The sequence below is a fragment of the Gorilla gorilla genome, chromosome 7 (assembly GCF_029281585.2).
Source record: "Gorilla gorilla gorilla isolate KB3781 chromosome 7, NHGRI_mGorGor1-v2.1_pri, whole genome shotgun sequence".
In the NCBI taxonomy this organism is placed as follows: domain Eukaryota; kingdom Metazoa; phylum Chordata; class Mammalia; order Primates; family Hominidae; genus Gorilla; species Gorilla gorilla.
The window spans coordinates 89275700-89298221 of NC_073231.2; the positions used below are offsets into that span (position 1 = coordinate 89275700).

The 22522-nt window shown below is 38.2% G+C and overlaps 1 long non-coding RNA gene across 2 annotated transcripts in view; it reads right to left on the minus strand.

Annotated features, from left to right (window-relative positions):
* Nucleotides 1–320: 320 nt before the first annotated feature.
* LOC109028085 (uncharacterized) overlaps nucleotides 321–22522 on the minus strand; it is a 112857-nt gene continuing 90655 nt past the window's right edge. Inside the window, exons 3-6 of one of the 2 annotated variants that reach the window (XR_008668052.2) lie at nucleotides 15625–15711; nucleotides 8245–8401; nucleotides 7662–7715; nucleotides 321–589 (exon numbers count right to left, since the gene is read on the minus strand). This is a non-coding gene — a long non-coding RNA (uncharacterized lncRNA). The remainder of the gene's footprint in view (nucleotides 590–7661; nucleotides 7716–8244; nucleotides 8402–15624; nucleotides 15712–22522) is intronic. The other variant, XR_002007161.4, reaches the window with a different exon arrangement.

Consider the following 22522-nt stretch of genomic DNA (forward strand, 5'->3'; position numbering starts at 1 on the left):
TTGCTATTTATGAATCTTACCTTTTTATTTTATTTTTTATTTTATTTCATTGATTTTGGAGTACAGGTTGTTTTCGGTTACGTGGATAAGTCCTTTAGTGGTGGCTTCTGAGACTTTAGTGCATCCATCACCCAAGCATTGAATCTTACCCTTTCAAAGCTAAAGGTACATGTGTGTATACTTCTTAAAAAGCAAATGCACATGTTAATATGCCTGCTATAAGTGGCCTCTACATTTTAAACGCATGCCTCAAATATTTCTATTATTTGTCTATATGTAACAGTGATATTTCTTTTCAACACATATTACTTTTTCAGAGATCAAAGGTTCCTAATATCTCATTTTATTTTATGGTAATTTATGACTGGTCAAGTAAAACCGGGCTCCTTTTCAACTTTGTTTCATGACTGTGCAAGGAGAAGGGATGGCTAGGCGGTTCTCGCTCCCATTCCATTCTTTGTCAGTTACCAGGTCCTTAAACAGATCTTCTCCCCCAGGTGCTTGCCTTCTGAAGGGGAGAAATGGGGGTCAAAGGACTTTCCTCAAAGAGACAGTTGCACTTGATCTTGAATAAAGACTGAAATTTCATCTGGCAAAAAAAGGACATAGAAGAAGAAAGATTTCATACCAAGGCACTGAATTAGAGGACAAGGCTGTGATCTAGAAAACTTGACTCTTTGCATGTACCTGGGTACTCAGTCAAAGGAGCATGGAAGAAGATATGGTCAGAATGGTTGCTTGAGGTCAAAATATTATGGATTATTTTATGCCATGCTAAAAACAAACAATTTAGTCATTCATTCACTCACTGTTGATTGACTGATTGATTGATTGATTGATTTCTCTTTTGAAAAAGTGCCTGAGGTTTAAGGGAGGAAATCAAAAAGCCAAAATTAGGTTTGATCATATTGCATTAAAAATTGCTGTGAGCTTGCTGGGCATGGTGGCTCATGCCTATAATCCTAGGGAGGCCGAGGTGGGTGGATCACTTGACGTCAGGAGTTCAAAAACATTGAAAACAGCCTGGCCAATATGGTGAAACCCTGTTTCTACTAAAAAAAATACAAGAAAGTTAGCTGCGCTTGGTGGTGGGTGCCTATAAACTCAGCTACTTGGGAGGCTGAGGCAGAATAATTGCTTGAACCTGGGAAGCTGAGGTTGCAGTGAGCCAAGAGTGCACCACTGTGCACTCCAGTCTGGGCGACAGAGTGAGACCCTGTCTCAAAAAAAAGAAATCGCTGTGAGCCTCCTGCCAGTCACAGCCTAGGAGCTTGCGTGTGCTCTGAGCCAGCAGAATTGTGCATACCAATGTGTCCTGGTTACCATTTCCAGCTCTAAGAAGGGGGAATGCTGTCTTCTGATTGGCAGCATGTCTTTGACATGAAATCCTAAAACTTGTGTTTCGGGAGAAAAATGCTTTGTTTGTATTCCCCTGCTTGAAGGACCCCATGCTGAGCTTTAGATGTTTGCCTTCCTTGGGTGTTGGGCTTAAATGCTGATCCTCATAGAGAGCACAGACATTCTGTCCACAGTGAAACAATGATATATTCTATTTATTGCATTGGTACATCGCCCCTGATGTTTAAATCCACTCACTATTGTCCTCACTGACGCTGTGTAGCTGCTGTTAGTGTTTGCCAAATCAGCAGATGTGATTGCTAAATATGTAGAGATGAGATGCAAGGAACAGGCAGTAAGAGGGCTTTAAAGGGGTTCTCTACTCTTCCTCTCTTCTCCAACAAGGACACCTAACATTCTTCTACCATATGAAAATCCTCTATTGTCTACTCCAAGACGCTTCAACATCAAAAGGATCCCAGCAGACACAGGATATATTTTAGGTGACTTGCAAATTTAAGAAAACTTCAATCTTAATACAATCTTAATACAAAGCTGCTTTTGGCAGAAGAACTACATATACAATATACACTTAGGAAAGAGTGAGAGAGGATTCACCCAGAATTGAATCAATACTGACTGGCCTGCAGCAGCGCATAGACTCTCAGAAGGGAGGAAAAACAATTTCCTGAAACCCAAATAGAGAGAAATCAACCACATCTCGAGGGATGAGGATGGCTGGCTGTGTGCATCAGGGGTTATCAAGGAAAGCGGAGGTGGAGAAGAGGAGGTATAAACCTAGAACCAGAGACTGGATTTGCACATGGCTCTCCTTTTATGTACCCAACTGTCTATAGAAGAAGCAGATCGTCAAATACTTGGAATCTCACGACACTTGACATATGCATGCAATTGTGCACACACAGAGAGAAAATATCATCTACATTAAATTGCTTTATAGAAAAATATATACTTAACTGCTCCAGATGGCTAATGTCTTTTATTTATTTTTTTTCTTTTGAGATGGGGTCTCACTCTGTCTCCCAGGCTAGAGTACAGTGGTGCAATCTTGGCTCATTGCAACCTTGGCCTCTCGGGTTCAAGCAATTCTCCTGCCTCAACCTCCCAAGTAGCTAGGACTACAGGCATGCACCACCAGGCCTGACTAATTTTTGTATTTTTAGTAGAGACAGGGTTTCGCCATGTTGGCCAGGCTGGTCTTGAACTCGTGACCTCAAGTGATCCACCCGCCTCGGCCTCCCAAAGTGGTGGGATTACAGGCATGAGCCACCATGCCAGGCCATAATGTCTTTATATTATACAAGAAGACACTGGTGACTCAGTGGTAAAGGAGCTTCCTATAATTAAATTAAAAATTCATCATAGAAATCATGTTTAAAAAAAAAACCCATGTTTATTGATTCACAATCGAATAAACCAGATATAGAGTATATGCCTCTGTAAAATGTAATTACCTCCTTATATACCCTGAAAGTATATAATGTATTCAGAACTAGTTTCATTAATTAAGTGTAGTTGATTATCTGTGCTTAGCCAAGTACTATTAATATTAAGGTGTTACATAAGGCCCAATTCTTTAATATGAATTATGACATCTAAGCATAAGAATATAGACTTTGGTTGTGACAAATGATTGAGGAAAGTATTCATCATTTTAGAACCTCTTAGAAATATCTAAATATGCGGGCTTACCTATCGGCACTTTACCCCACAACGTTCAAACACTGGTCTTCCTAGATTTGCACACTCCATTAGCGGGGTGCCATTGTCAGTGAAGAAAGAAGACACGTGATCATGTGTTAAGGCATTCTTATTAAATATCTAAAGCATAAACCCATCTACCTGTACCATGCTTGCATCAAACCAACTGAATATCAGTACAGAAAGATATGCCACCACCACAACAGAGCTCAAGTAGACCATCACAATGGCCTACTATCTGTGAAGAGTAGTGAAGGATCTGAGATTTTAGCCTATCCTGTTTTCAAAGTTCACCTGCCACTGTTTCATGGATACTAGCAGGGGACATGAGACTTTGGGTCAGAGACCACGGACTTTATGACAATAGCAGTGGTTGAAGTGTTTGCATTTGTGTAGGTTCTCTGGGCCCCACTCCTCACAGGGTGATATGAAAAGGGCCAGGTGACAACGGTACATGCAAGAGGTTTGTATTATGGGAGAGGAACCATGCGCTTAAGGAATCTGAATATTTTATAATGGGCAGTAAGCTCTCTTGATCTTTGCCTCAGTGGGAGGCATTATCTTCATTATCCTGAACAGCAACTGAACCTGCCTTTGCTCTGGAACAGGCCACTGTATCTTCCAACTCCTGAACCAAGAGAGTTAGTGACTCTGATCGTAAGATGAGCAAAAATGCAAAGGGCACCTAGAGAATGATCTCCCTACACCACCCTCATCTGCACTGTGTTTGATTCCTCACCTTCCTACATGACTGTCAACCTTCTCTTTTTCAAAACGTCTCAACAATCACTCCCGCATGGCTCTTTGGTTTTCTTCTACTTCGCTTTTGATCCTTTAGAGTTTCTTTTGATTTCTTTTTTATGCTCACCTGTAAATGTAAGAGTACTCCTGGGCTCTGTCCTTCTCTTTCATATCTATAAGTACTATTTAGGTGATTTCATATAGACCCTTAGCTCTAAATACTAGCTGTGTGTTACAGGCTCACAAAATTGCATCCATGTCCTAATTTCTCCCATGAACCAAAAACTTGTCCAACAAATTGCGCACTTGAAATTTCTTCTCAGATACTCAGAAGATATCTCAAAAAATGTAAACATGGCTAAAAAATAACAAGTAATCTTGCCTCCTGATACTCCCCTTCTCTCAATCTCACCCATCTTAGTAAATGCCAGCCTCTACTTAGTTGCTCAGGTTGGAACCTTTGGAATTATCCTTTAATTCTGTATTTCCTTTGCGCCCACCCTGCTAAGCCAGTTCTTTAACAAATCTTGCCTCCTCTACCTCCAAAACAAGCTCAGAAACTCCTATGCATCTTCACTACCACCACTACCCTCCACCAGTCACCAACACTTCCCACAAGGACTCCTATAATAATCTTCTAACTCATCTCCCAACTAGTTTCCATCCTTGTCCCATGCAATTCATTTTCCATACACAGTTAGGTAGTCTTTTAAAAATTTAAGTCAAGTCACATTATTCCTCAGCATAGTCTTCTCCAATGTATTCTGCTATATTTAGAATTAAACGTAAACACCTTAGCCTGGCTATAAAGCTCCCACGATCTGGCCTTGGTTCTCTCTTCACCCTCATCTTATACCAGCCTTCTTCCTACCTTTTCTTCTCCAGCCTGTGGTCTGTTCAAGAAACAGAAAGAGGTTCATGCTGACTTTAGCATCACCATGTTAGGTATTTGCCATCTGTGAAATCTGCACACCCTACTCCTTGATTTTTGCATGGCTTTTCTTTCTGTCATTCAGATCTCACTTTAAGTGTTATTTTATTCATGAATACCTGATCTAAAATAGCTATCTAGTTATTCTCAGGTCAAATCTTTCTACTTTTTGTTTGTTTGTTTCTTTAGAGACAGGGTCTCACTCTATCACCCAGGCTGGAGTGCAGTGGAGTGATCATAGCTCACTGTATCCTGGAACTCCTGGGCTCAAGCTATCCTCCCACCTTAGCCTCTAAAAGGCACTAGGATTACAGGCATGAGCCACTGTGCCTGGCCTCATTCTACTTTAATGATCTGAGTAATACTTATTAATATCTGGTATATCTTGCATGTGTGAACTTAATTTCTCACGAATGTGAGCTCCTTGAGAACTAGGGCCCCTTGTATGTGTCTCATTCACTTTGGTATCTCCACCATTTAAATAGTACTTGGCATGATAAATATTTTTTAAATAAATGAATGAAAAACTAACTGAATGCCTTAATAACATCTGTAAGAATTGGCAGGAATAGGGGTTCCTTGGAGAATAAAAGAGATAATTAAAACAATAGGATTCTTTTTATTATCTTCTGGTACAGTCTAATTGATGCATGTACATGAAAGGTATCTGGCCATCTGGAGGCCTTTATTTTGAAGACGAACTACTTCAAATTATATTTTTTGTCTACAGGGAAATTTTTAAGCCACTTCCAGGTAAATATAGTTTCTAAGCATCCTATCTACTTAATAAGCAATTATACTTAAAATTAAACAATGTTACAGAAATAATGGATAGGCTTGACTTTGCTGCCTTACTTAAATTAACTGCTTCATTCATATATTTAAAAAAATTTTTAATGTCTTCTATATGTAGAGTCTTCATGCTGTAGAGACTGAAATTTTGACAGTGAACAGGGCAGAAAAGGGAGTCCTTTCTTCGTAGACCTTACAAGTAACAAAATGTAAGATGCAGAACCAACCACCTGTAAGCTGGGCACCACTCCTTGGCAGAGTGTAAAATTCTTTTATCTGGACTTTTGTTTTTAAGTTAATAAAGTTACAGACATTAGCTAATATATGTTTTCCAAAAAAAAGTGGCTGAAAAATAATCACTTAAATTATCCTGTGGCCCATAAAAATATTTTCAACCTGTGCTTTAACCCATTTTTGAATAATCTATGAACAGGCCTAAGAAATGACTACTTTTTAATTTGAAGATATCTAGTCTACCAATTTATTGCCTTGAGAAAAACTTTTAATAGCCTGCTGCCTCCATTTCTTAATCAGAAAAACATATTAGCAAAACAAACATTTCATTTTCAAACCAACAGGCGATGATATAATAGATGTAAAATCCATGGGCCTTTTCATAAATCTAGTTTTCGTATGAAGCATTAATAATGAGTGATAAAATAAAAAATGATTATCTCCTAAATTAGGTCATGAATGTCTATTATTATCCCTTTAGGAAAGAATGAAAATATTTCTTGGAAGAAACAATACTAAGGTATCCAAACCAATAGCTATTTGAATTGCATAAATGAAATGCTATCTCAGCTCCTGAGTGAGTATCAGTTGAACCACATGGGTTCCTGTCATTTTCTTCCTTGTAATATCTTGTATGGCCCTGATGAAATGTAATTGGGAAAAATAACCTTGAAATTGGCTGTGGTGGGAGTATTTGCATCACAGAACTTGGCAAAAACTAGAATTCAGGGACTTCTCCATACCCACTTTTTCTAAACATCCCCTACCCACCCTGCCTCACCCTCTAGGAGCTGATTGTTACACCAGCACACCACTGATTCTAACACACAAATGCGTATATGAGTTCTTTTTCCTGCCATTATAAAAACATGTGCATAGAACTGGGAGCCCTGGGGTAATGATGTTGGAGAAGCTTCAGACAGCTCTGAATTTGACAGGTGTTCTGAAATAAAATCCTGTGAAATCACACACCATCAATGAAACTTCCTAGCTTTTAGAACAGTCTCTTCATAGGAAGAAAGAGAGAGAGAGAGTGGGGGGAAAGGGGAGAGGAGTGGGAAGGAAAGAAGGAAGGAAGAAAGGAAGGAAGGAAGGAAGACTGGCCAATTTCTTCCCCAAAAGTGTCTATTTCTCATTTATATACCGCAGAATCTGACAGTATTATAAGCCTGTAAAACTTCCTTAGCTGCAAAGATGGATGATTAAACTACTTTTTCGTTAATTAAAATAAAAGGAGAGTTTTAAGTGAAAACAGGAAGCGAATTCTCTATTTGAAAGTGCACTGGTGCATAGATTTAAACATTATATTCCGTAAAGACAGCCCATTGTGCTAATGGCAAAGCAGTAAACACTATATTATCTCAGATGTGTTCTTCCATCCATTCACACACAAACACAACTATTTATCACAAACAGCCACTTTCTTACACCCCTTAGCCAGAGAATCAAGACAGGACTTAGCAAATAGGAAAGAAAAAGCCAAGCTAAACATTTATTAGTATTTTAAAGTTACAGCACCCCTTTAGTCGAGGGCCAAGTAGATCTGTCACTGGGTATTTCCTCCGCCTCTTGCCTGGGCTACAGAACATTCTGTTCTCTGGCTTGCTGCATTCACATTTATATAAAGGTACAAGTTTCATATGTCAATCTCACACCTTTTTGGAAATTAGTATGGTGTAGAGCAAAGAGCTTATCCTTAAGAAAAGGGCTGTTCAAATGTTGTGCTAAAATGTTGCTTATTTCAGTCTTTTTATGACATCAGAATGTCAGGCACTTAATCTAAAACTTGCTTTTCTCCTTCAGGAAGAAGTCATAATTCGTACCTCACAAGGTTAGCTTGGAGACAACACACATGAAAGAGGCATGCACAATTCCTAATAAGCCTCCCATTGTAGTCCCTTACCTCTCTCTTGCCATATCATTATTGCTTCTCAAACATTAGTAAGCAATCCTCGACCTGTTATGACAAAAACATAGTGGCTTCAGCCCAATTGCCAAAACTGTCCAAATAGCCAAAAAGAGGAATTTAATTTGAATCTTATACACATAGGAAAAAAAACTCTGCCCTTAAATATATATTTTAGTGCCCTTTAATCATTGTTTTTGTTTGTCTGTCTGTTTCTAGCTTAGGGAAAAAAATCCAGGAATCTTTTTAATAAGAGGGCTGCAGATACAAGTTTAGAGTTTACAGTTCCTGATTAGTGGCTATGTCAATACTAATGCACAAAGAAGGAAATGATTATCATTGTATACTACTCCTATCACACAGGATACTCATTAGGTGCCTTATCAACATTTAAGTGTCTTATCAACAATCCTCCAATATCCATGGGAGTAAGACAATAGCAATAATAACCACAAAGGCATTAATATACATGGCACACACCGTTAATTTACTTTCATGCCCTTTTCTGTGGGATCACACATTAGTGTACCTACCCTTAGAAGAAGTGAAAATATAATTAGCCACAGGTTTGTACACTCACCAACATGGATATTGATGTAATTAGGCAGAGACATTTGGTAGAACTGAAGATCCTATTCTGAAGCTCCTTTCTATTTGTCACACTTGAGTGATAACTGGGTATTAGATTTTCATGGATTCTCTACTCAACGTGAAGATGAAAAATATAACTCTCTGCCCTGCAGTTTAAAGAAGGTAAAGTGGGAGGATAGGTGCTTTAGTATGAGCAGAACATGCAATGACAAAACTACAATCTACTTCATGTTAGTCTGAATTTTCAGTTGTTTAATGATTTCTATATTATTCCTCACTTACATATTCCTCTGAAAATGAGAGCATAACTGCATTTTCATAAGCATGTTTTATTTTTCAAGGTATTAATATTTCATAACTGGGAACCATGCCCAGCAAATACACTTAGTAAGTCCCCACAGCTTTATTAAGGTAGACATTTTTGATAACAAATGTATCTGGAAATTAAGGTATTGTTAGTACCTTGTATAGAATTCAGTTAACTAATTTGCTAATTAACCTTCCTCTTTGTTATTTATGGTTTTAGCAACTCTGCCTTTTTCCATATGGTGGTATGCTTCTACACACGTGTGCCCAAGATAGTTGGTGTTAAAGGGCTCTAATTTAGACTTTAAAAATATGAATGCAAGCTGCAAACTGCCTTGAAGCAATGCAATGACCTGAAACTCATCCTTTTTCAACCCTGCCTTCCTTCCCTCAAAGTCTTCTGCACTCCTAAAGCTAAAAGTATATTCAGCCACAAATATTTACGAAAATTAGGGAAGGGATAAGGCTGGTATTTGGCTAAATGAATCTGAAACTCTAAGTAAGAAAGCCCAAAGGGATGGGATTTGAAAAGTGCCTTGGTTAATAACCTGTAATCTCCTTTGTCTGAGATAGACATTCACATCCTCTAAAATGTCTATTTCAGCACAGTTAGCTTGCAGTATAGATTCCTACGCCCACCAATCTGAAAGATAATTTATGCCTGGTTCCTTGCAGGGATTGTTTTAAGAACTCTAGGCTTGAAACAAGGCAAACACGGACTTTTTGGGTAATGCCTGGAATTAAATCCTGACGTCAGTATTACCACCAATTCCAATGAACATTAGTAAGTAGTTTCCCAAATGCACCACTTTCAAAGTTATTAATAATAATAAAAATAAATCTTTATCTCAGTCCCTTTTACCCAATGTTAGTTGGTAAAAATATACTTTATCTGAGAATTTTGTGAAACTCTCTGCTTCATTTTATCACTGCTGAATGCTAGAAATCAGGACATAATTTAGCAATCATTTGCTTTTTTTCATGTAGCTTTGCTTTTCATAATCTGAAGCTTAGGGAAAAGACCTAATGTGTACGTGAATCATTTGGAAGGAAAAGACATCAATGGACAAATGACAGGCCTGAAGGAAAGGAGAGTGATAACGAAAGGAATGTCTAACCACAGAGATCTCTTAATTTGGAAATCTGAATAAACGATGATGTTAAACTGCCGTCTTTCAATGGCAACTAAAAACTACTACTAACCTCAGAGTTCGTACATTTTTTAAATGATAGAAGCTTATAGTTTATTTGGTGATGGATTATCATAATTTAGTGTTTTAAAAGCTAGCAAAGAAGTAATTTCTTGTCATCCAAGAAATTTACATATGAAAAAGGCAGATGTCTTTAAAGTGCTTTAGACAAACCACACAATACTTCCTATTTGGGATAAATAGCCTCTGGGGTTTTTGTACAACATAATTAATGCATGTGTACATATGTATATATACACAGATGCATGCATATATATTATACACATGCCTTATTTAAGCAAGCACATTGATTAGATCGACACAGCTTTTTATCATGATCTGGGGAAGGTTTTTCCACCCATAATTTATATTAATTAGTAATTAGTTAATCAGTTTAGCAATCTGTTATTGACCTGTATCCTCCTCCAAAAGATATGTTTAAGTCCTAACCTCCAGTATCTGTGAATGTAGCGTTATTTGGAAATAGAGTCTTTGCAGATGTAATCAAGTTAAGATGAGGCCATTAGGATAGGCTCTAATCCAATATGATTGGTTTCCTTATAAGAGGAAAATGCCATGTGCAAATAGAGACATGCAGGAGGAATGCCATATGACAACAAAGGCAGAGATTAGAGTGATGTAGCAGCAAGCCACAGCATGCGAAGGACTGATCGCCACCGAAGAAGCAAGGGAAGATACTGTGTAGAATCTGAGAGGAAGCACAGCCCTGACAACACCTTGATTTCAGACCCCCACCCTCTAGAAGTATGACAGGATAAATTTCTGTTGTTCTAAGGCACCACGCTAGCGTTAGTTATAGAAGCCCTAGGAAATGAATATGCCATCTAATTGGTCATTCAACAAATATTTCTTGAGCTCTTTTTATGAACCTGAGATTGTGCTAGCTGCCAGAGTTACAACACTGAGTTATACAGATTATGACTGTGCTCTTATGGAGGAAAAACAATAGGATAAAACATGGTCCAGAGGCAGAACCGACTATTGTGGGAGCATAAATCAGAGGCTGCTAATAGAGGGCCATGGAAGCATTCCCACTGTAAGTGACTTTGTGCTGAAATTTGGAGGATGAGTAGGAGTTAGCCTAGAAAGGAATGGGGGAAGCTTGTTTCAGACAGAGAAAACCACATGGCCAAGCTCTGAAAAGCAAAAGAGAAGGCTTGAACATTCAGTGAACTGTTATCCTATCAGAAGAAAGATACCAATGGTCAGAGATGAAAGGCACAGATTGGGAAGGCTTTGACAGTTTCTTAAGGAATTGTGACTTTTATTCTGTGGGAGGGAGAAGATACTTAGGATTTTTTTAAAAAAAGAGGTTGATATGATCAGATTTCCACTGAGAAAAAACACACTGGCTGCAGTGTGGAAAATGGATAGGAAAGTGAGAAAGACTAAACATGGGCAGCCTGCACCTTGGGAAAGCTGACAGAATTCAACAAGCATTCTGCTATGGATTTGCCCACTGTTTCAATACTCAAGGACTTTCACATGTAATTTTACGTGAAACTTCCACCAAACTGAAGAGGAAAGTAGACCAGAGATGACTCTCCAGTTTACCTAGTCAAGAACTGTGACACAACAAAATAAAGCAAATTGCCAGGAATCACACAGCTGGTTGACAATGAAACTGGAACTGCAAACGTGTCCTGTTAACTTCCTGCCATGTGTGCACTCCATTATATAGGAATGCACATTGCCCTCTAATTAAAATTTTACTGTCATCAGGGGGAAGGCATCACTGCATAAAGCCAGGGTAATGCACTGGAAAGCTCAATCTCCAACAGCTGGAGTAGAGGGCCTGCTGGGACTCTTCTTTTTCTCCGCAAGCACACATGTGCACAGCTCCACCAAGTGGAAGTAAATACCTCATGTTAGTTCCCAGGTTCAGGGAGGAAGAAACCTCATTCTCTTCAGCCAAAAATGTTGCAGCCAAATATGTTGCAGGGCAGGGATTGGAGAATAATAATAATCTTATTGTGTCATTACATTTGTCTATATTAGGTAAAATATATGTACTTTATTAGATGAGCCATCCAGAATTGCTGGGGGAGGAGAAGAGGAGAAGGATGTTTTTGTTTTGTTTTTAAGAAATGGGGTCTAACTATGTTGCTCAGGCTAGAGTACAGTGGCTAGTTACGTGTTATCATGGCACACTACAGCCTTAAACTCTGGGCTCAAGTGATCCTTTTACCTCAGCTTCCCGAGTAGCTGGAATGGAGAGGGTATGTTCTTAAACCATGAATCACCATCCCACTGATAATGTTGTTAGCTCTAGATGTGGCCACTAAGCAGGAAAAGAGTGTCTTCCTGATTTCAACCTAATCAGAGTTCACGTATTTGTGCACAAATGGGAAGATTAGGAGCTACAGGAGCCTTCATCCTCTGCTAAGAAAGACTCTATTGATAATGCAGTCTTCCCTCTATGGAAGACCAAGATCTCCTCATTTTTTTTGAATTTCTAAACACACACACACACACACGTGCATATACACACACATTCCACCCAACAGAGTAGGGCTCAAAAATGGATTAAGGACCAAGAATTTATGAAAGGGGCTAAACTATTTGTGAGTATTTTCTTTCCTCCTCAGGTTCATGGTGTGATAAGCAAGGTCTGTAGCCAACCTTCTCTTGGAAGGTCTTTTGCAAGACCATGTAGCTTTACTGCTGTGGCTACAGTATAGGAAGGTATAGAGGGCTCAGATTAGGCTAACACTGCTGTAAGCCCTTTGTTTCCATGGTTTTTGGTGCAGTTTAAGAGGTAAAATCCACAAGGCCAAGTTCAGAATGTTAGCCTAGGAAGAAAGTTCTAAAACAGGTTAGCCACTTGTCCTACATCCTAGGCTTTCAGCTAAAGAGTCAAAGGAAACATAAATAGAGCTTATATGGTCTTGTCCTGCTCTCTGGGATAGGAAACTACATACATACAGATTGGAGACTGAACCCAACTACATTAATACAAAATGGAGACCAAACCCAACTAGTCATAAACTTTTCATTGAACTGAAGTGTCTCCACTGGCCATTTCTTCTTGGTGATCTAACAGGAGATGACTGTGGAGGATTTGAAGATATGAGACATAGTCCATGTCTTCCTTAGAGCTCTTCCCCCCATGTCAGTTGGGAAGCTCTTCTACAGCTGTTTGTTAATTAAGGAGAAGCAGTGGAAGCTGGCAATGCACAGCTAAGACTCTGGGATGTTGGAAATACACTAATTTGTATTTGGCAGAGAGAAAATTGAAAAGCTAAACATCTTACTGAAAACAACAATCAGTGTGATGGAAAATCAGGCTCCTTCTCCAAGTCTTCAGCTTCTAGAATCAGTGCCACCATGGGCTGGGTCATTGTTTGCATTAATGAAGGGCTTTAGATGAGCTTATGTCACCACTTGGATAGAGACAGCCAGGGCAAGTCTCACCTATACAGGACACACTGGCTTATTAGGGCATCCCTGGGGAAGAGCTTTTTGTGGAAAGTACTGGCATTCGGATGAGAAGAAAGCTCTAAACCCCAACAGCTGTGACAATGAATGATCCCTTGGTACTCTTTGGGAGGTGAGGAGAGACATTAACCTTGTACTGCAGGCAAATTTCATTTTATTGTATCCTTGTTTCTTAAATCTGTGCTCTCTGCCCCAAACAAGAGCAATTGGACATTATATACTATTTGCTTTCCAGCCCCTAAAGTCAAGACATTGTTGTTGCCCAATAGCATCTTAAGGTAGATTAAGTGGTTACACATTCTATCATACTATGTCAACAGGGTGAGGTGGTGGGAAGTGGGGTACTAATTCATTAATAGCCATTATCTTTTGCGATACCCAGAGCAATGGTATTAAATCTACAAAACCTCTTGAGTTCATTTCTCAGCATTTTCTTCATTCACTCAATAAATTGTTGTGGAGTAACTGGAAAGACACAAAGATGAATACTGCATGGCCCCTGCCTTGGAGTCTGCAGTCCAGTGAAGGCATGCATGTGAAGAATTAGAAAGGGCCATACTAGAACTATATCCAGGTCATGATGGAAGCACAGAGAAAAGAGGGATCACATCTTCCCAACAAACAGTGAACTCCACATGCAAACTGAATAGAATCCCCTAATCAATAAATCACAAAATATTTATGGAGCCCCAAAATCATATTGTGACAAGGTTTTTCAAAAAAATGTAGAAACTAAGTTATGATACAATCACATGTCAGGAAGATATGTTGGAGAGGAGACAGCAGAGAAATAGTTGTAAAAAGGAGATCTTTCTTATCAAAAGACTTGGGGAAATGATGTGTGCAGGCAGAAACAAGAGGTAGTGATGGAGTGGGTGGGAAAGTCCTCCATCAAGGAAGCAATTGAATAAGAATCAACAAACAGGTAAACAAGATAGGTAGAAGCAGAGAGGCTGGATTGGATCAGATTATCAGGCTGTTTAATGTCAGACTAAGGAGTTTGGAATTGATTTTTCATGGCAGATTGTTGCAGATTTTTGAGTAGGATAGTGATATTGACTCTGGACAGCAGCTGGATTAAATAACTTTTATGATCTATGCATAATTAATCAGCAGATTACAGAAGTGATTCCTAAAGACTGAGATTTGAAGCAGCAATGACTCAGGGAAAGATAACTCAGCAATTAAAGTCTACAGAGATAAAAGCCAAGTAAGCATAATAGTAAAGACGGCTTGAGAATCAAATCGACCTGTTATGTGACCTCTGCCAAGTGATGAAAACTGTAAATTTTTCTGTCTGGCTTCATGTTGCTATAACACAATACCATAGACTGGGTAACTACAAATAATATACATTTACTTCTCACAGTTCTGAGACTAAGAAGTCAAAGATCAAGGCACCTGCACGTTTGGTGTCTGGTGAGGGCCTTCTTGCCGTGTTCTCACATGGTAGAAGGTGCAAATGCTATGTCCTCACATGTTGGAAGATGGAAAGGCAAAAAGGGCCTAAGTTAGTTTTCTCCAGCCCCTTCATGAGGCCCTAATCCACTCATGAAGGCTGGCCACTCAAAAAGGCCCTGCCTCTTAATACTGCAAAATGGGGATTTAGTTTCAACATAATTTTGGAGGGGGCATATTCAACCCATGGTAGTGTCTATTTTCCCATCTGTATAATGAGGTTAATAATAGAGCTGATGTCATAGGTTATTAAGAGAATTAACTGAGGCAATGCAGGTAAAGCACTTTGCTTGTCCAGCCCATTGTGAACACTCAAGAAATACTAGTTACTTTTGTTGTGATAACTTTTGTTGCCTTTGAAATACTGAGGAAGGGTTTGGAGAAGTTTACTGGAAAGGAAAAACTAATAGGATGGGGGACATTGAAAATAGGGGCACAAATTCACGTTATAGATACAGTGAATGGCCTGGTACATCAAAATGACATAGGGAGCACAAGGGGGTGTCAGTGGAGTCCTGGACAAGTACTGCTCCAATATACCTTCCTGACATGTGACTGTATCATAACTTAGTTTCTACATTTTTTTTTGAAAAATCTTGTCACAATATGATTTCGGGGCTCCATAAATATTTAGTGATTTATTGATTAGGGGATTCTATTCAGTTTGCATGGTGAGTTCACTGTTTGTTGGGAAGATTTGATCCCTCTTTGTCCTCAGTGAAGTCCTCAGACTTCAACCAAGTGTCAGGCTTGGAGAATCTTCTATGAGAGAATCAAGTATACTGGATGCTCACCAAGAAGTAGCAATTAATTGCATGGAAATATTAGAACATTGTTCTTGGCTCTGAGGATTCGATTCGTCATTGTTCGAACTTGGTGCATGGCTAAAGAATGCTTTGAAAGGAGGAAAAGTAATGAAGGAATAAAATGGAAGAGCTTTGAAGTTAAAGTATTACCAGGTTCCCTGGCTTCCACCAAATTAGGTTGCCACATGTCATTTATGCAAAATTTCATTATATCCAAGTTTTTATTATGGAAGGTTTCTGAAATAAAGGGAAAAGAGAGAAAACGAATTTAAATGATCCAACTTCTCTTCATAAATAATTTCATTTTTTTAGTTTTAGGATGGTTCACAGGTTATTTTATTGAGAACAAAAGAAATAAATTTCCACTACTTTATTTTGCCAGCCAGTAGTCAAACTTCCCCCTTGAGTTCAACTCTGAGAAGGTAGTAATTCACTTGTCTCCTTAACAGCATGGCTGTGAATAACTATAAGAATCCAGAATTAGTGGGAATGAATTTTCTTTAGCTAGTAGCATACTAGCAAAGAGACCAAAAAGAATAAAATTTTGACGGAGGGCACATTTCCTAAGGAAACACTGACTTAATAAGTTATAAATTAACTTAAAAATATAATTTTTAGAATAGATTATAAGACAGAATGAAAAATTACATAATATTTACATATATTATGATATATAAATGCACAATGAATATTTTTATATTATTATATATAAGTATATAATAAATAATATTGAAATATGTTAAGATGCAGGATAACTGTTATAGTCTGTTCTCACGCTGCTAATGAAGACATACCCAAGACTGGGTAATTTATAAAGGAAAGAGGTTTAATTGACTCACAGTTCTACATGGCTGGGGAGGCCTCAAATTCATGGCAGAAGGCAAATGAGGAGCAAAGTCACATCTTACATGGTGGCAGGCAAGAGAGAACTTGTGTAGGGGAACTCCCCTTTATAAAATCATCAGATCTCATGAGACTTACTATCATGAGAACAGCAGGGGAAAGACCTGCTCCCATGATTCAATTACTTCCCATTGGGTCCCTCCCATGACAAATGGGAATTATGAGAGTTACAGTTCAAGATGAGATTTGGGAGGGGACACAGCCAACCCCTATCAATAACTATACAAGGACACATGGTGAAGTAGAGAAAAGCTTATACCTACACATGGAATCACTGTGAATCTGATCATTACAAATGTACACTGATCCAGGTGCATTCTCATGGGGACTTCAATACCATAAACAGCATTGTGGTCTCTAGCTGATTTTCTAAAGTGAAAAATAACTCTTAAAAAAGTTCTTCATTTTTTATGGCTGCATAGTATTCCATGGTGTATATGTGCCACATTTTCTTATGTCCTTTGTAGGGACATTGATGAAAACGGAAATCATCATTCTCAGTAAACTATCGCAAAGACAAAAACCAAACACCGTGTGTTCTCACTCATAGGTGGGAATTGAACAATGAGAACACACGGACACAGGAAGGGGAACATCACACTCTGGGGACTGTTGTGGGGTGGGGGGAGGGGGGAGGGATAGCATTGGGAGATATACCTAATGCTAAATGACGAGTTAATGGGTGCAGCACACCAGCATGGCACATGTATACATATGTAAGTAACCTGCACATTGTGCACATGTACCCTAAAACTTAAAGTATAATCATAATAATAATAAAAAGTTCTTAACCAAATCAAACAACAATCTTCTGTTAATATGTACAGCAATTTCACACACCCTTGGAAAATTCAGTGTATTAAAACCATGAAAATTTTGTGCATGTTTATCTGTAAATGGAGTTGTAATTGAGTTCAATCATTACGAACAGGATTTTCACCCATGTGAATATATTGGGGAGACTACATAGTCATGAGGGATACCAAAAAGAAAAAGAAACAGGAAATCCTAACTCTGCCATCTAAATAGCTATTATAGTACCTCTTAACATTGTGACTACCAAAAACCCACCACAAATTCCCAAAGACCCCCTTTTGGGAGCTGTCCCACCCCTACTGAGAACCAGTAGCTTAGAGCAAGAGAGCAGATAATGTGCTTTGAGTTGCCATCTGGTATTTGGCCTGTTGTTTATTTCCCCCCATAACTATTTATATTTGTTTTTGTGAAATTAAGAAAAGCTTTTGAAATTTATTTCCACATGCTGAGTTTAAGAGTACTCAGAAGAGCTCTTAAAACACAGCTCACCTATTTAGAATCAACTTCCCCAAATCTTTGGTCAGTCTTGCCCATTGGATATTCTGTTTTTAAAAGAAAAAGACAAATCAATAAAATATACTTTAATAAAGGAAATAAGTAGCAAGAAACTTCCCTGGCCTATAGAGGAACAAAGTTTTTCATGATTTTAATGCACTTTGAATTGTTTTGAATGTAAATGAAGATTTTTGCTAAGTTCCCTTTTCTCTGTCTATATTTTTATTCGGACAAAATTAAATATTTAGAATGATAATGTCAAAACACTCTATGCCAGGAATTCTTAACCTGGGGTCTATTGCTGGGGCCTCAAATGTGGGCTGCAAGGATCTATAAATTTATGCAGAATTCTCTCTCTTTCTCTCTCTGATTTCTGAGAAGATTATCCATAGTTCTTATTACGGTCTCATAATAGTTTGTTTCAAAAATGTAAAACAAACAAACAAAACAATGCTCCAAAATTTTCAGCTATCAAGAATTAAGTCTAACCCAATATTTTTCTTAATGAAGAAGAAAATGGCTCAGTAGAATCTTTTGAATGATTTTTCAACACAAAAGTTAAAGGAAATAGGGAATTCAGAGTGACATTCAATAAAGCAGAAAATTAACTGAAACACACCAGGAAATTGAGGTTTTGTGATGTCCCTTACAAAGGTAAAGGTAACACACACACACACACACACACACACACACACACACGATTTCCCAGGTAAATGATCAGCCTACATGGATTCCCAAAGGAAATGCCTGGCAACAAATCAACACTTAAGCCCCAGTGTTTTTCATGCACTCAAAGTGAAGCTGTTGTTGGTTGCTGTTAAGTTAAAAATGCATTAACTTTATATACACACTGAACTGAGTGGAAACAAAACAAAACAAAACAAAAACCTTAACTGTAAACACAATTTTCCTTGCTGTTTCTCAATCATTTTTCCTTTCTACTGAAGACTATGCAATGACTAACATGCCTTGCCTATTTTTATGCAACAATAGGGTAAGCCAAGGTGTGCATAATCAGTGCAATTTATAACCACTGCATCCCTTCTGTGATACGAATGAGTATGAGAAACTAATTGACCAGCATCTGCAGTTGTGTAATAAGTCAAATCTCAGCAGGCGAAGTGGGTGTGGAGCCTGAATGTTGTTTGCCTACATGTCTTCCAAATGGAACTCCCCTCTTGCAGAGTTTATACCATGCCCTATTTGAGAAGGAACATTCAAAAAGGGACACTGTGCTAGAGAAAATGAGATCAACTACAACATTTCTATCCCTCAACAAAATTAGCATTGTTTTGTTGTGAGATGGACAGTCTGTGACTATCACTTGCCTGGTTAGGCAGGTGACAACCAACATTTGTCCTTGGTCTCTGGTAATACAGCAGGAGGTTAACTTCTTCCCTTATGATGCACTCCAAATCCATAGGCTCCTTGAGAGAATGAGCTGAGCTTCAGCACTATAATAATAAAAAAAACTTCTTTCTAGAGATTCCAAATTGCTAGCTACTACTGTTCAGTTTTAACATTTGAAGAAAGAAAGGTGATTGCAGTCCAGCAAAAATGACTAAAAGTGCTCCATATGGAAATCTATTTGGGGAGAGAAGGGAAATCATCAGTGTGCAAGGAGATTTCACAGACTTTTAGCACTTTATTTAATCCTAACAATTCGGAAAGTAGGACTACCATTCTTCCAAAATTACTGACGCTGAATTTGAGTCTCACATAGATGATACCACTAGTAAGTGGTCTAACAGGTATTTTTATCCAGGACTGTGGAATGATTCCAAAACTGATATTCTTTCATTTTACTAGTATTATTTTTTTAAAAGGCATGAAGTATAAATTTGAAAGTTTTCTAATATAAATGTAGAAATCTAAGACATATTTCTTTTGAAATGTTTTCATAATACTAAGGCATGTATGTTTTAAACAGTGGGACAACTAGAATAAGCATAAATTGATTGCTAGAATGGAATAAGTAACAAGGAATAGGATTTTAAAGATAAACTAATTTACTTCTTAGAACAACGCTATGATTGAAGATTATTTTAAAGCTGAGAAAACTGAGACTTGGAGAGATTTAATAAACTGCCCAAGGTCTTATCACTAGAAAATAACAAGTATAGGACTTTGACCCAGGTTGCCAACTTGTTATCCATGACATCATGGTAATCAATTGTATTTTTTAGAGGAAGCTAACTGCTAGAACTAATAGATCAAAAACTTTCAAATGGATCAAACACAGCAGAAGTTTATTTTTGTGGTCACATTTTTTTTTTTTGCTAGGTGGGAAAACAGATTGTTAGGGTAGTTCTCCTCCACAAAATTATTCTAGAATTCAGGGTGAGCAAGCCTTGTCCATTTTGACATATGGCCTTCCAGTTGTCCTGGGTGTCATTTCCAATTCATCTAGCTGGAGGGGAAAGGGCATGGAGGAGCTCATGTCCATGGGAAGTTTTTACAGGCCAAGCCTGGAGGTGGTATACAACAGATCTTCTCACATTGCATTTACTAGACCTTAGTCATATGGTAATATCTAAGAGAAGATGAGAAATATAGTTTAAACATGAGCCCAAGAAAGACAGGAGAACATGGTTTGGGTGAAGAAACTAGAGTCTCTGCCACACTGACTTAGAAGATGGATTGCCTTTAAAGTTAGAAAAGAATAGGTCCAGGAATGGTGGAAACTACTAGAAATTTTCTGGAAAGGCATTGCAACTGTGTGTATCAGCTAAGAACCAAGGCTATGGAATTAGGTAGCATGGTATCAAAACCAAAAGCGAATAGTCGCTACGTGACTTTAGTTTTACTTTCTCTGTATCTTAGTTTTCTCATATTAAAATGAAGACAAAAGTACCGATTTCATGGGTTGTAGGTAGGATTTAATGAGGTAAAAACACAGCAGAGAAAGCTAATTGCCTTGTAATACTCATTCTTTCCTTCTACCTATTAAATAATAGAACCTTCTATGTTTCAGGAGAGCAAATTTTCCCCAGTAAGAGACTATTTCTTGGACTTCCTTGTAAGCTGGGTATGGCCATGTCATATTGAGCAATTTAGGAGCTCAATAAATTGAGCAATTTATTCAGTTGGACAATGAGCTATGAGCATAATCCAGACCAGATTCTTAACAAGAAGCTGTTTGCCCTTATTTTCTCTTTTCTCAGGGATGTCTCTTTGGTCTCTTTTCTCAAGGATGGCTCTTTGGTCTCTTTTCTTAGGGATGGGACCAGATGAGGTACAAGGAGCTGGTTTCAACCTATGAAGAAAGGAACACTTCAAAGGATGGTGAAACAACACTACAGAAGGTATCTGATGCCTTGGATGACCCAAAGATTGCTGCCCTAAGTTGCTACACTGCTCACCATTTTAGACTTTCATGTGAGAGAGAAATAATCAATCTTATTTAAAGCAGCCATTTTAGTCTCTGTTAAAGCACCAAAATAAATACCTCGCTATTACAACTGCCAAAATACCTGTAACAGTTCCTCACACATAGGAAATGCCCAACAAATAATCAGTACTGTCTTCGTCCATTTGTATTGCTATAAAAGAATACCTGAGGCTCAGTTACTCATAAAGAAAAGACGTTTATTTGGCTCATGGTTCTACACAATGTGTAAGAAGCAATGATCTGGCATCTGCATCTGTGAGGGCCTCAGGCTGTTTGCACTCATGGTAGAAGGTGAAGGGGAGCTGGTGTGTGCAGAGATCACATGGAGAGAGAGGAAGCAAGAGAGAGAGGGGGAAGAGGAACCAGGCTCTTTTTAACAACCAGCTCTGCGGGGAGTCGGGGGACAACTCTCACAGAAACTAATAGAGCAACAAGTCACTCAGTTCCTACCCACCCCAGGGAGGACATTAATGTATTCATGAAGGATCTGCCCCCATGACCCAAACACCTCCCATTAAGCCCACCTCCAATGCTAGGGATCAAAGTTCAACAAGAGATTTAGAGGAGTCTAACAAACCATAGCAATTACTATCAATATTTCATAAGGCTAGTATTTCTAGAGTCAATTTCTCAAGTGTATGCAAAGGAAAGGAGAGGTAACAATTCCCAGAATAAAAGCAGGGATTTGAGTAATAGGGTAAAACGATTTTGAGAAATACTGAATTAAAAGTAAATGAATTTCTCTACTACAGGATTTCTTAGTGCTAAATCTGCTAATACTAATGATTGATCCCAAGGAAAAAGAATGTGCAAGGTTTCCTAAACTTATTAGACCATGGCACTTTTTTTCCGGAAGCATATTGGTGAGATAGTAATCTGTGGATACACTTTGGGGAAATACTTCACTAGAGAATGAATTACAAAAATTGCCAAAGAACCAGGTTAAGATTATTCCATAGGAATGCCTTATACTTATGTGTGTGGCATTTGAGTACATAAAATGATACTAATTTATATTATCATAATTAAAAACCAAGCTTCTACATTCTTCATACTGTTTTTAAAACAAATATTGTGAATCACTAGCTATAACTTTCTGAGTTAATCATGAATTTCAAAGTCAAGTAATTTATATATCCTAGGTAACCATAGAGAAAGAGAATCAGAAATGGAGAAAGACAAAGGAAACCAGTGGGGTGGGTTCAAGTCATGGCTACCCTTATGTTAATGGGGGGCATTTCTGAGACCTTGATATATTTTTCTATCCAAACCATTCTAAGCTGATGAAATAATAAGTATACATTTGGAAATAATGCATGGAAAGTAAATTCAACAACAACCAAACCACAAAATGTAAAGAAGCATGGATTCAACTGTGGCTAACACGTCATGCTGACCACAAAGTCTTTTATTAATAACAAATATCTGCGTGAAATAGTCATA